This window comes from Biomphalaria glabrata, chromosome 1 (assembly GCF_947242115.1).
Source record: "Biomphalaria glabrata chromosome 1, xgBioGlab47.1, whole genome shotgun sequence".
NCBI classification, from domain to species: Eukaryota; Metazoa; Mollusca; class Gastropoda; family Planorbidae; genus Biomphalaria; species Biomphalaria glabrata.
The window spans coordinates 70,418,507-70,434,526 of record NC_074711.1 but is presented as its reverse complement, the minus strand read 5'-3'; the positions used below and the strand labels follow the sequence as shown (position 1 = coordinate 70,434,526).

At 38.7% G+C, this 16,020-nt stretch overlaps 1 protein-coding gene across 5 annotated transcripts in view; it reads right to left on the bottom strand.

Moving 5' to 3' along the window:
* LOC106079916 (semaphorin-2A-like) overlaps nt 1–16,020 on the bottom strand; it is a 208,422-nt gene that overhangs the window by 91,611 nt on the left and 100,791 nt on the right. For all 5 annotated transcript variants that reach the window (XM_056011713.1, XM_056011729.1, XM_056011709.1 and 2 more), the window contains one exon: nt 1,848–1,906. The gene's annotated coding sequence lies outside the window, so the exon portion shown is untranslated. The remainder of the gene's footprint in view (nt 1–1,847; nt 1,907–16,020) is intronic.

Below are 16,020 nucleotides of genomic sequence, written 5' to 3'. Positions count from 1 at the left end.
ATCTTCGAGTTCATAGCAATCTTCGAGTTCATAGCAATCTTCGAGTTCATAGCAATCTTAGACTTCATAGCAATCTTCGAGTTCATAGCAATCTTCGAGTTCATAGCAATCTTAGACTTCATAGCAATCTTAGACTTCATAGCAATCTTAGACTTCATAGCAATCTTAGACTTCATAGGAACTGAGATTATGCTTATCCCCGACCACTATGGAGAATATTGTGATACTAGAAGATAAATGAGAACAGACCTGATTCTAACTTTAAAGACCTATAGTGATACTAGAAGATAAATGAGAACAGACCTGATTCTAACTTTAAAGACCTATAGTGATACTAGAAGTTAAATGAGAACAGACCTGATTCTAACTTTAAAGACCTATAGTGATACTAGAAGATAAATGAAAACAGACCTGATTCTAACTTTAAAGACCTATAGTGATACTAGAAGATAAATGAGAACAGACCTGATTCTAACTTTAAAGACCTATAAATACACAAGACTTTCTCGTCTAGCATTTACTTGTCCAAGTCTCCTGCCGGTGTCTAGATCTAGTCATCGGTGTCTAGATCTAGTCATCGCGGTCTAGATCTAGTCATCGTGCGGGTTAAAAACTCGTTAGTGTCCGGCAGTAACTTCACTTGGACAAGTAAACTGGCCAATTGACCAGCGTGTCCTGCACTCCGGCCAGTTAATCACATTAAACGATGCTCGATGATACCGCAGTGGGAGATTGGGGGGGGGGGGGAGAAATTACAGGGGGACCAAAGTTTAGTTTCATTTCCAGGGGCCTGGCATTTGTGCAGACTTTAGAGTTAGCTTAGTCAGGCCTACTGATGAATGACTTTTAACTGGTACTGTCAGTAACTACCGGAACGCTGTAGACCTTCTGACTAGTTAATACTTTGTGTCCAAAGAAAATGTCAACAAATAAAGAAACGAGAAGACGAGAAGTGGCTCATTTCTTGCAGAATGGAACTGGTGGGAAATAAAATAAAAACAAATGTCATGAATTTAAAATAAAATTGTGAAAATAACGAATTATTAGACATTTCCTTCAGAAATAGGTCTTTCAGAAAATATGTTTAAAATAAACACATATACAATTTGAAAAAGAAATTCACAATGACTCTTGAGTTTTTTTTTTAATTTTATTTATTTTAGAATCGATGGAACAGGACGGTCTTTCCCAAATATTTTCCAGTTGAACGAAATCATTTCATTTCGTTACTTTATAAAGTGCAAAGCACAATCACAATTTCAGCTCGAGCTACATCGCCACAGTCGAATGACGGACGCCACAGTCGAATGTTGCCCCTGTCAAATGACGGACGCCACAGTCGAATGTTGCCCCTGTCGAATGACGGACGCCACAGTCGAATGTTGCCCCTGTCGAATGACGGACGCCACAGTCGAATGTTGCCCCTGTCAAATGATGCCACAGTCGAATGTTGCCCCTGTCAAATGACGGACGCCACAGTCGAATGTTGCCCCTGTCGAATGACGGACGCCACAGTCGAATGTTGCCCCTGTCAAATGATGCCACAGTCGAATGTTGCCCCTGTCAAATGATGCCACAGTCGAATGTTGCCCCTGTCGAATGACGGACGCCACAGTCGAATGTTGCCCCTGTCAAATGATGCCACAGTCGAATGTTGCCCCTGTCAAATGACGCCACAGTCAGATGTTGCCCCTGTCAAATGACGGCCAGTCGAAGTCATTCGTTGGAAAGTCTCGTGTATAGCCTTCCAAGTGATAATAAAAAAAAAATGTAAGAACAAATTCCGAAATGACTTCCAGTGACATGCGCAGACACACACACAGGAAGTAGTTCAACTGACAACTTACGTAAACACTGACGTTCTCCGAGGAGATAACCACGTGACCTCATGTTACATAGACTTGATCTGAAATCAAAGAAACAAGTTGTAAAAATTATATATTATACAGGCATACATACATACATATATATATAACAAGGTTACAAAGACAGTTTGTGTGGAAACACAAACTTAAAATCGGCCCCCGAAGTGGTCCACCCAGGCAGGCTTCAATATTTTCAGAAAGAACATCCAAATGAAATTATATCAAAGACAAATGAGAGATAAGAATGGATAAAGAAGATTGACAGATCAGAAGATTGACAGATCTTGTGTAGTGCCCCAATGGTGCTGCAGATCAAGTGATAGGTGCAAGTGAATGCAAAGTTAGATGTGAACCTGGCCTAATTAGTTCCCCTTTCAGACCTTGTGGTCTATAGGGCAGATGATGTAAAGTTCATCTGTTTTGTGGCCTACGGTTAACGAAGGTGTCATGTAGCCAGCATAACGACCAACCGCCTTTACTTTTCCCCAACTAATGTCAGGTACTCATTTGAGCTGGGTAGACTCAGAGGCGCCCACGGATTCCGAAGTTGAAAATCCCAGTCTTCACCAGGATTCGAACCCGGGATCCTCGGTTCGGAAGCTAAGCGCTTTACCAAGCCTCTCCTGATCTTTACAAAATGTAATTGTTTTGAAAAGGCTTCATCTGTTATTTGAATTCTCAAAAGCAATACTTAAATAAAAAGGTTCAAGAAAATGAAGTTTATAAAATTACTATTCGTTTTAAATTAGGTCTAACTTATAATGCATACTAATTAGCCTTTTCTCTTTAAAAAACTGCTTGCATAACTGATTTTAAAAATTAGATTTTTCGCTTTCAGGAAAAAAAAAGTAGCTGTTGCATCAGAACTTTGAATGATTTAAAATATTGTGATGTCGGATTTTCAATATCTTTTCTAGTTTACGAGATCTAAACGGGACGGACGGACAGACGGACAGACATTTCGCACAAAACTAAAAGCGTCTTTTCCCCTTTCGGGGGCCGCTAATAAATCTCTGAAATAAATAATATTTCCCTGTAAATCAATTTTCAGTTTTCCGAGTCTTATCATATAAAATTGTGATACTTAGATTTTCTTTCCCAATTTAAGAATCAATCGCTACAGTAAGTACCAAAGTACCGTACTTAACAATTTATTAGATTATTAAAACCTTCTGATGCTAGTATTATCTACGGTTACATCAATATGCAAAGTATCGATGTGTGAGTGTATATATAAATCTCATTAGTTTAATATATCTTAATGACAGCTAAGCCAACGATTTAACTCTTCCAGATATTCCCCGATTTGTACAAACAGTACAGACTTTATTTGTATGGTGAAGTTACTCTCCGCAACTGCGCATGGTGAGGACCAACTCAAACTCTTCTCTGTCGGAACACACACAACTCTCGGAGGACAGTCAGCTCATTACAGCATCGATTAAGTTTTAAAAACAATATTTGCCATCGTGTCACGTGATCTGCCGAGGAAGGTCTAGCCTTAGAAACACAATATGTTTTCATTAACGTGATAGCTGATTAATTAAGTCTCGCCGCGGGTAAGTGCGAGGGGGGGGCGAGCAAACAGCAGAAGGGGGGGGGTATTAGTTTGTTGCTCAGCAGGAGGCAGAAGAGGACAAGAAATTGTACGCCTCTCACGATGTATGTTTGTGCTTCTGGTTAAATAAGCCCTCCATTAAAAGAGAGATTCCATAGAATTCATTCCAGCAGCCGTCGAAGACCATTCATTAAAACATCGAGTAGAATATCATTAGACAGTAGAACAGATTTAATGTGCACTGAAGTAAGAACTAAATAACATGCATTGATGGCATGGGTATATCTATACATATAAAGTAGAATGTAAGGAGTATGTATGTAGGCCTATATCCCGCATAGAATTCAAAACCGTTTGACCAATCTTGATCAAATGTGACATAAATGTTCCTTAGATCTAGGCGGAGACCCTATATGTACGTTTTAATGCCCCACCCACAACCGTGGCAAAATATATTTTTAAAAAATGTAAATGGAACATTTTACAAGTTTGTCATAGATCTAAATTTAATTCACTACATCTGTAATACCAAAACAAAGGCTCATAGGCCGCGGGTTATATTCCGCAAGTGTATACATATATATATAGAGAGAGAGGCTATGATTCGGAATATCAATGGAATAGAGAAAGCCAAAAACAAGTAAAATATTAGAAATACTTTTTTAAAAAATGCGTATGTATGTTGAAGAACTGCGCAGATAATATATAATATAGATATATAAGATACTGCTGAATTTATATCCACTTTTCTATTTTAAACTAGATTGATTAAATACCACTAATTTATTAAATAACTGGTTAATTGTTTTTCTTTTTTACTGATTTCCTATGTTGTCATTGACAGTGGGTAATAAGGCAAAGTTTCAACTCGATCCGAGTATGTGTAGTGGAAGAGATAGCGTGTACCAGTGACTGATCTGTGGACTAGCCAGTGAGTTGATAGAAGCTTGGTCATAAGGAACTCAGTAGTAGCTTACTAGAATAGGAATTGTTTTAAAGAAATTGAAAGATCAATATGGACACAAAGGTTGATAGAGAAGTCTGTTCCAGGTGTCTCAAGACTTTTACAATTACTTACTTCATATAATAAAAGAATAAAAAAATAATAAACAATAAAGAAATAAATATATACACAGCGCTTTTTTGTGTGTGTGTGACAGTACTGCGTACCGGCACATTTTTTAATGTGAGGAAAAATTATTACTTTTCTTGTATTTTAACGTTTATTATTAATTTATTAGTAGTTAAAAGGTAGGGAATCCATCACTGAGTACCGGCACCAGGGGAAGAGAGAGAGAGAGAAGAGTAAAAAAACAATTTGGAAGAGATGAGAGAGACAAAAGAGAGAGGTGAGTGAAATAGAGAGAGAGAGAGAGAGAAAGAGAAGAAGAAGTAACTGTACTTTTTTAAAATCTGTCTGACGATGGCCGCTGTGTAATTCAACACACGAGCCCTTGAATCATATTCTAACACAAGGAATGTTGGGATACAGAATTCATCCGGAATCTTGGGATATAGAATCTATCGTCTGCTTTAGAAAGGGGAGATAATCGAATTGTTTAGATTAAAGACCAAAAGGGCCTAAGGGTAAACATTTTGGGAAAAAGATGGAGGAAAAAAGTGTGTGTGTGTGGCGGGGTGATGGAGGTTGGATTTTGTGAAACAAAACGACTGGACCACACGCAATGTTAAGTGGACGTCTTGGGTTCAATTTTAATTTTATAGTATTTTGCCTAAAAAGGAACTCAATGTAAACACATACAAATGCAGAAAAGATATGTAAATTAAAATATTAGCTTTAAACAGACAACCACAGCGATTCGTACATCAGTTGAGTAGCCTAGTACAACTCTGCTTGTCACACAGCTGGAATTACATATCAAAACTTTGATGATGGGTGAGCAGCACCAGGCTATCACAGAGCATTGGGGGGGGGGGCGTGTAGTGTTGAAAAAATTGTTTGAAAACACACGTATGCAAAACGTAGCGAGTAAGTCAACCTAACCATCAACTCTTGGGGGTGAGCGAAGTACGCCACGCGTGCCAAATGAGGCACGTGGTTCGAATTTGCATGACACCAAAGGTAAAATGAGACGCACAATGAACACATTCCTGAAACTTGTCAAATCATTCTGCAAGCTACTAATACAAACGTTAGTACGGTGCAGAAACATAGTAAAAAGCATGCATGTCACATATAGGTCACACATGTCACATATAGGTCACACATGTCACATATAGGTCACACATGTCACATAGGTAAAAAAAAATGTCACATATATAAAAGCAGAACTTGAGACCTAGGATTACAACACATGCACAAAACTGTAAATGAATTTTCAATATGTCCAGAAATTTTAATTGAAGTCTTTGTTTCGTCCGCACACCATTACAATATGACTTTGAATGAATAACATCCACACAGACCATTCAGGTATGACTTTGAATGAATAACATCCACACAGACCATTCAGGTATGACTTTGAATGAATAACATCCACACAGACCATTCAGGTATGACTTTGAATGAATAACATCCACACAGACCATTCAGGTATGACTTTGAATGAATAACATCCACACAGACCATTCAGGTATGACTTTGAATGAATAACATCCACACAGACCATTCAGGTATGACTTGGATAAATTGCACCCACACACTTCGTGACAAAATTCTCAACTATATATTGCACTCACACACTTCGTGACAAAATTCTCGACTATATATTGCACTCACACACTTCGTGACAAAATTCTCGACTATATATTGCACTCACACACTTCGTGACAAAATTCTCGACTATGTATTGCACTCACACACTTCGTGACAAAATTCTCGACTATATATTGCACTCACACACTTCGTGACAAAAATCTCGACTATATATTGCACCCACACACTTCGTGACAAAATTCTCGACTATATATTGCACTCACACACTTCGTGACAAAAATCTCGACTATATATTGCACTCACACACTTCGTGACAAAATTCTCGACTATATATTGCACTCACACACTTCGTGACAAAAATCTCGACTATATATTGCACTCACACACTTCGTGACAAAATTCTCGACTATATATTGCACCCACACACTTCGTGACAAAATTCTCGACTATATATTGCACCCACACACTTCGTGACAAAATTCTCGACTATATATTGCACTCACACACTTCGTGACAAAAATCTCGACTATATATTGCACTCACACACTTCGTGACAAAATTCTCGACTATATATTGCACCCACACACTTCGTGACAAAATTCTCGACTATATATTGCACTCACACACTTCGTGACAAAATTCTCGACTATATATTGCACCCACACACTTCGTGACAAAATTCTCCACTATATATTGCACCCACACACTTCGTGACAAAATTCTCGACTATATATTGCACTCACACACTTCGTGACAAAATTCTCGACTATATATTGCACTCACACACTTCGTGACAAAAATCTCGACTATATATTGCACTCACACACTTCATGACAAAATTCTCGACTATATATTGCACTCACACACTTCGTGACAAAAATCTCGACTATATATTGCACTCACACACTTCGTGACAAAATTCTCGACTATATATTGCACCCACACACTTCGTGACAAAATTCTCGACTATATATTGCACTCACACACTTCGTGACAAAATTCTCGACTATATATTGCACTCACACACTTCGTGACAAAAATCTCGACTATATATTGCACTCACACACTTCATGACAAAATTCTCGACTATATATTGCACTCACACACTTCGTGACAAAAATCTCGACTATATATTGCACTCACACACTTCGTGACAAAAATCTCGACTATATATTGCACTCACACACTTCGTGACAAAAATCTCGACTATATATTGCACTCACACACTTCATGACAAAATTCTCGACTATATATTGCATGTATGATGACCAAAACAACGTGATTGTGGTAAATATAAATCCCCCCTCCCCCAAAACCAAAAAAAAAACATTGTAATAGACATATCCCAGAAAAGAGAAACAAATCTCTTCTAATGAAAGCTTCTTTTAAACTGTGCAAACTTCTAGACCGACGATAGAGATAAAAAGAACATTCTTAAGATGTTCCCTGACTAATGGCGCTACGCCACACCAAAGCGAAATTCCCAAAGGTAAGTCTGCAGGTAAATAAACATATGACAACGCACTGATAACATATTCAATAAACAGAGGACCTGGTAACCAACGGGACACGAGAATCATGCAGTTGGAACTCTTCAGTCGAAAAAGGCAGGAGTCTGTAATTGAGAGCCTCCACGATGTACAGGAGATGCACGTGGCTCTGCTGTATTCCACACCAATGTGCACAAAGTCGTTGCAACATGTATCCAATGTATATAAACTTGATGTATGCCACGTAGACATGCGCGGCACGCGACTTGAAAGGTTGGATCAAACGTGAGCACGACATACAACAGGTTGTAGAAATAAAGGGAATCAGTTCTTTTAAGTGAGTGTTTTAGTGGCCTGGGGTCTCAGCAACAATTGTGACATTTAATGCGTTTACTTGTAGCAGGAGTTCTCTCCTCTTGACTGGTTTAAATAAGAAAGTCATCAGAGTTTAAGTCACTGATTAACATGAATGATTGGCTTGACGCATGGATACACTTAGGACGTAATTATCTTCTCGTTTAAAGTGACGTCTGTAATATATAAGAATGGTAATAAGTTGATAGGATTACATGTAATCAGAAAGGTTGCAGTGCACACCCACGCCATCAAAGACCATAATCTCAGCTCCTTACAAAGCTTATATCAATTCAGTCTGGGCTCACGGGGAAGCCTAATTCATCATGATGGTCAAAGAGATATGTTACAGAGCTGAATATTCTAATTCAAATTGTAACACATCCATTTTAATTTCCTAATACTAGATGTCATTAAAGACATTTTTAAAGTTGTGTTCAATATATTCAATAAGTAATTGCAATGCCAACTAGAATGTACTAAAAACCAACACTCAACTGGTTTCTATATATACCATGTAAACAACAACAACAGACAAAAACGCTATACTGGCAGCATTCTTGAAAGTCTTGCTACTGTTCTAAAAGTCACTCGACTAATGTTTATGTTTTTCAACTATTTTAAGTCTCTCTTCTATTTATAAAGTTCTTTGACTAACAGAGAGATACTAGATAGTGGTTCACGTGACGCAGACAAATGTCAAGTTTCGCTCCACGCGCAGCCATGAGGGTGTCCTGCAACGGGTAAGGTGTGAGATAGGTCTCAACGATAAACTCGACCCCAGAATAACGATCTCTGTAGTTGGGCGGCTACCATCTGATGAGTACGTCTGCTGAGAGAGCTGGTAGATGGGGCACAGGGCGCAGAGACGTGGGGGCGGATGAAATCAGGGCGCGCAGAAGTACTCAACTAGAACTCTGGTATGACCTAAGGGCCAAGACCTACCGAGGTAATAGCTGTAACATAAACAGCTCATCAGGGGCGTCGTCGTCTGGTGGGCTACACGAGTGGAGCTAAATGTCTGAGAATTGTAGTTGACTCTACTTACGATGTGTATATGTCTTGTGTAATGAGCTGCTGGTATCTGTCTGTCGAGATAGTGGAATTAGGTCACGTTACAATGGCGGCTCTCAAAACATTCAGAGACTAAACATTTCCCTAAAAAAGCTTGAACAGTCGATGAATCCGGACAAAATTTAGATAGAAAAGGCATCTGTTTACTACATGGTACGTGACAGGTTTTTGTTCCATTGATTCAGGTGCCTTGCTACTAAGTTATTTCAAACAGTTTAGGTGTCTAGCTACTAACTTATTTATCTTATCTTATAAATTACAGACGTTACTTCAAAAAAGAAGATAATTTCAAACAGTTCAGGTGTCTTGCTTCTAAATTATTTCAAACAGTTCTGGAATCCTGCTACTAAATTATTTCAAACAGTTCAGGTGTCTAGCTACTAAATTATTTCAAACAGTTCAGGTGTCTTGATACTAAATTATTTCAAACAGTTCAGGTGTCTTGCTACTAAATAATTGGTAAAGAAGCTAAATAGATCAACTCAAATGAGCAAAGATACTAAAAGAAACAGATGACCTTAACATCATCTGCACCATAGATCGCAATGTTTTACTTTACTAAAAGAAACGAATAGTCTAGTACTACACGTTTTGAAACCAGCGAAGTTAAACAGTCTATTAGTATTAAAGATTTAGACATCGCCTGTTAGAATGTTCATTAATATATGTCAAATCATAAGCAATCACTTCAATTTGCTAAGCCCTTAAATTTAAGAATGCAAGAAATTTAAAGTACTACTTTCTAAACAAATATGCATATTAATAGTTCAATTAATTGCCAACTCAACTGATTGCAAACTACCAGAGGTCAGTAATAAGGGAAGTAGTGAAGAAAAAAAAAGTGATTGACTTGTTCACAATTTCACCAGGCGTCCAATGAACAAGGTGTCAGGAGATCACATGGACTGTAACCTGAGGACTCAGTGGCACTGGAAGGTCAGCCAGCCTTCACTGGTAACTATACTTGTCCATTTCTTTGAACGCTAAAAGGTTAATAGGCCTAATAAGTGCCTTGTATGGGTCAAGTGAGTCAATAACATGAAGAAAAGGTGTAGAGGACACTAACACTACCGCCCAATGCAGTGGCAGAAATACACACATCACTTGCCTGGAACATACGCACACACATATACACCAACCTAAGGAACGTGAGCACATGAAAAGTTCAGAGTAACCCCCCTCCCCATCCCTTCACCTGAGGAGGGCGTGGGAGGGTGGGCGCTGTGACCAAATATGACTCCAGGAGTCAACAATGTGACCGGTGTGTCACGTGACAGCGGGCGGTGGAGTGTCAGAACTGACCATGGATGTTTGCCTTTCGTGTCCTGAAGGGAATCGCGTAATCAATTTCCTTAATTGTTTATCTGGCGATATATCGAGCCTCTAGTGTTATGTCTGTAGAGAGAAATAGTGGCCGGGGATATTGATCCGTTTGATAGAGGCTGTCACCAACACGTCACGTCAGCAGTTCTGTTTTGTTCAAAATACTTCAGTTTGTAAGCGAGGACAAATGTCTGCACTACAGGGCAATGTTTCAACTTGTTCCAGTCGGATGCAATACACGTCTTTTTCTTCTTTTTTTTTTTTTGCCCCATATGTCCATATTGTCTTTAATATGTCCATATTGTCTTAATATGTCCATACTTCTAAATGCTCACATTTATTATTTATTTTTGAAGATTTCCACTATAAACGTTTAACACATAATCTGATCTATATTTTGATGTTTTTTGGTTTTGCTTTTCATTCTTCAAGCAACAATATAACAGCCAAAGAAGAGAAAGCGATATGTAAACCAATGAGGCGATAGAAGTGAACAGCTGATCAACACTTCCGTACCTAAGATTACATCATAAAGCTATTTATAGTTGTCCACCATAAATGACAAGCTCCAATAATTTGGAATTCTTATTTTCTTGAATTTTTTTTTTTTTTTGGTTTGTTCTAAGTAGTTAGAACACAGTGCATGCCAACAAATTAATAATAGCTTTTTTTTTTTTAAGTCGTTAACCAATAAAATGGCCGCTTTTTCCAATAAGGATCGAGAAAGATAATGAAGAACATTGTTCTTTTCTTCTCTTCAGAATCCCATCATGCAATAAATGAGAATATCCAAAACGTGTGAACGCACTAAAAAAAGCAACATCAACTGCAATTTATTCTAACAAATATTATTTGAACTTTACTTTCTATCCGTGCAGTGACGAAAAAAACTTTCAAATATCCCACGGGCTAAATTCGCTTCCCAGCAGAAGATAAAATGGGGACACCAATCTACCCCTTAGACACATCTGGATCTGCATTCACGTACATAAACACGTGTCCTCTTTCCCTTAGATTTGTCCATTTCCAGTCGGTAAGCTACACAAAAGGGTGCCAATTGAAATATGATCTATTGGGGGAAGCAGCACTATTGCCCCCCCCCCTCCCATGTCCTATATCCTGTCCCAAATGTTTGCCCACATCATCGGCGATCGGCCATTTTACTTTTGACAACTTCACAGTTTTTGTAAAAAGCACTCGAGTCGGCCCCGAGTTCTGACTTTGAATGGATGTAACTACATGTAGGCGTGATCGCTGTCTATCGAGGGCCATTTCCCTATGGATTCAAAGTGCTGAAACAGGAAGCCAGGCAAGCCACACACGCTTTGGTCAACTGAAGTCTAGAGTACCGCTGACATAGCCATTGTGTGGACAGAGAATACAGCTGCCGGAGAGGGGAGGTGGAGAAAGAAATTAAAACTCCCAGGCTTTCGGGAGCTCTGGGGCCCCAGATATAAATATTTAAACAAATTTTGTGTGTCCCCATCGAGTTGAATGTGGTGAATGCAATGAATACAGTCACTCTACAAAGAAAGACCTTCATTCCATCCTCAAATAGAGCGCTTGCAATCACAGCCTTTCAATTGAAATGATCAGTTCAGTTCATATTTCTAACATTTACTTTGTTTTCATATTTTCCTTCAACAGATAGACTGCCAACTAAAACATATTTGCTTGGTTGAAAATTGTAGAAACACGGACATTGTATGCTAGAAATTGAAATATGCGTCGCTTAGAAATTCACTTTCAGAAGGTCTAAAGTGACAATAATAATTCTAAACCAGCCAATAATTCGCTAAAAATTTCTTCTCAGATCAAAAGAGGTTACGGAACAAATAAAAATCACTGAACTGAGGAAATTGTTAAACTTTTGTTGCAGGCTGGAAGGTTGTATTTTGGAATGAAAAGTTGTATTTTGGGCTCGAAAGTTTTTTTGCACGCTGAAAAGTTGTGCAGTAGTCTGAGAAGTTGTGCTGCAGGCTAATATGTTGTGCTGCAGGCTAATAGGTTGTGCTGCAGGTTAATAAATTGTGCTGTAGGTTAACACTTAGTTGTATGACCAAAGAACCTTTAATGTTATTTTTTTTTTGTTTGCTCTGTAAAAGTCAGACAAATAGATCCAAAGAAAAAAAGATATTGCAATAGTTTCATTTCTCAACCAATACAGTTCTGTAACACCAAACACGTGATACGCTCATTTACTGACACCAAACACACGTGATACGCTCATTTACTGACACCAAACACTCGTGATACGCTCATTTACTGACACCAAACACACGTGATACGCTCATTTACTGACACCAAACACACGTGATACGCTCATTTACTGACACCAAACACACGTGATACGCTCATTTACTGACACCAAACACACGTGATACGCTCATTTACTGACACCAAACACACGTGATACGCTCATTTACTGACACCAAACACACGTGATACGCTCATTTACTGACACCAAACACACGTGATACGCTCATTTACTGACACCAAACACACGTGATACGCTCATTTACTGACACCAAACACACGTGATACGCTCATTTACTGACACCAAACACACGTGATACGCTCATTTACTGACACCAAACACACGTGATACGCTCATTTACTGACACCAAACACACGTGATACGCTCATTTACTGACACCAAACACACGTGATACGCTCATTTACTGACACCAAACACACGTGATACGCTCATTTACTGACACCAAACACACGTGATACGCTCATTTACTGACACCAAACACACGTGATACGCTCATTTACTGACACCAAACACACGTGATACGCTCAGTTACTGACACCAAACACACGTGATACGCTCATTTACTGACACCAAACACACGTGATACGCTCATTTACTGACACCAAACACACGTGATACGCTCATTTACTGACACCAAACACTCGTGATACGCTCATTTACTGACACCAAACACTCGTGATACGCTCAGTTACTAACACCAAACACACGTGATACGCTCAGTTACTAACACCAAACACACGTGATACGCTCAGTTACTAACACCAAACACACGTGATACGCTCAGTTACTAACACCAAACACACGTGATACGCTCAGTTACTAACACCAAACACACGTGATACGCTCAGTTACTAACACCAAACACACGTGATACGCTCAGTTACTAACACCAAACACACGTGATACGCTCAGTTACTGACACCAAACACTCGTGATACGCTCATTTACTGACACCAAACACACGTGATACGCTCAGTTACTGACACCAAACACACGTGATACGCTCATTTACTGACACCAAACACACGTGATACGCTCATTTACTGACACCAAACACTCGTGATACGCTCAGTTACTGACACCAAACACTCGTGATACGCTCAGTTACTGACACCAAACACACGTGATACGCTCAGTTACTGACACCAAACACACGTGATACGCTCATTTACTGACACCAAACACTCGTGATACGCTCATTTACTGACACCAAACACTCGTGATACGCTCAGTTACTGACACCAAACACACGTGATACGCTCAGTTACTGACACCAAACACACGTGATACGCTCATTTACTGACACCAAACACTCGTGATACGCTCATTTACTGACACCAAACACTCGTGATACGCTCATTTACTGACACCAAACACTCGTGATACGCTCATCTACTGACACCAAACACTCGTGATACGCTCATTTACTGACCTATACAATGGGACTGGAAGTAAATGAACTGAATGGTTAGTTGGGTCCTTCCCAAGCTTAACGTATGTCTGCGTTGTTTAACACACAGAAAACTTTACCACCGCTGAAGACGAGCAGATAACTCTAATGGCATGATTAGCATATAATAAAGTAAACAAGTCTTTATATCGCCACTAACATCTGATGCTACTGATAAACATAGCATCTTAATTAGTTTCTTGGCAAAGGCTACGACATAATTCATAAACACTGGCTTATAATTTGTAAAGAAAAGAGATAAGAGAGAGAGAGAGAGAAAAGAGAGATAGAGTGAGATCAAATAGGAGAAAAGGGGAGAAGAAGTCTTTAGGAGATAAAGGAAGAGGCAAATACTACTGGAGCCTAATGAATACAAACTGTTTAATGAATATCAAAAATGCACATTGTCGAATGTCATAGCCTGATATCATTCAATGTACAATGATAGCACCTGCCTGGACGTGAAATGTTTCCATGACATTGACTTCTAAAACAACGTTACCAGAACAGCCACCAGTTCAATCGTTATAAATGTGAACGGCTCAAGTCTGATCTCATTATCAATAACAAAATCTGTTTATTGATTGTCTGGTATCGATAAGTAAAGCAGTTTATTTACAGGTACACACGTGAAAGACAAATAAAGGTAGAGTCAGGTAGCAGGTGAGTACCAATAGGTAAACCATACAGACTATGGTACACAAGCCGCCAGAGGGAGACAGACAAGCAGTACAAAAAAAAAAGCTTTTATTTAAAAAAAAAATCTATCCTTCATCGAGAGAAGATGCGCTTTTTTATTTTGGCCAAACACACTGACACATACATACTGACACAAACACACTGACACATACATACTGACACAAACACACTGACACATACATACTGACACAAACACACTGACACATACATACTGACACAAACACACTGACACATACATACTGACACAAACACACTGACACATACATACTGACACAAACATACTGACACATACATACTGACACAAACACACTGACACATACATACTGACACAAACACACTGACACATACATACTGACACAAACACACTGACACATACATACTGACACAAACACACTGACACATACATACTGACACAAACACACTGACACATATACACAGACACATGCATACATAGCGACCCACCTAACTCAAACGTGAGTAACGCTAAGATATTTTATGGGCTTCCGGTTTATCATGACGTCCAAGAGTGAACTTAAAAAGATGGGTGGACTCCACAATGGAAACGAAACGAAGCATCAGACAAGTTTCATGGTCTAGTTAAAAAACATGTAAAAGGCTATCCTCAAGAGAATGAATGCCAACTATAAATCATTTCCTGTGCTGTATCAACACCTGGCCCACCTACCCGTCTTGAAATTGTTTTCATCCAATTAATGGGCGAGTTTTTAATGAGAGCGGAACCAGGTTCAGACTGACTAGCGCTCAGCTCGACTTCCGTTTTTCTAGATACAAATATGATGGCGTTATGTTAGGGAGTAATTACACTTACAGGTATTCTACACACCTTATTAAATATTGCACCAAGATAATTAGACACGCCGGATTTTTTTTTAAATCAATGAATTGACTATTTAGTTCTTTTCCACCATCCATAGGTAGATTTGGTGTAGAATGGGATATAATAGTAGAATGAGATATAATAGTAGAATGGGATATAATAGTAGAATGGGCTATAATAGTAGAATGGGATACAATAGTAGAATGGGATATAATAGTAGAATGGGATACAATAGTAGAATGGGATATAATAATAGAATGGGATATAACAGTAGAATGGGATATAATAGTAGAATGGGATATAACACTAGAATGGGATATAACAGTAGAATGGGATATAACAGTAGAATGGGATATAATAGTAGAATGAGATATAATAGCAGAATGGGATATAATAGTAGAATGGGCTATAATA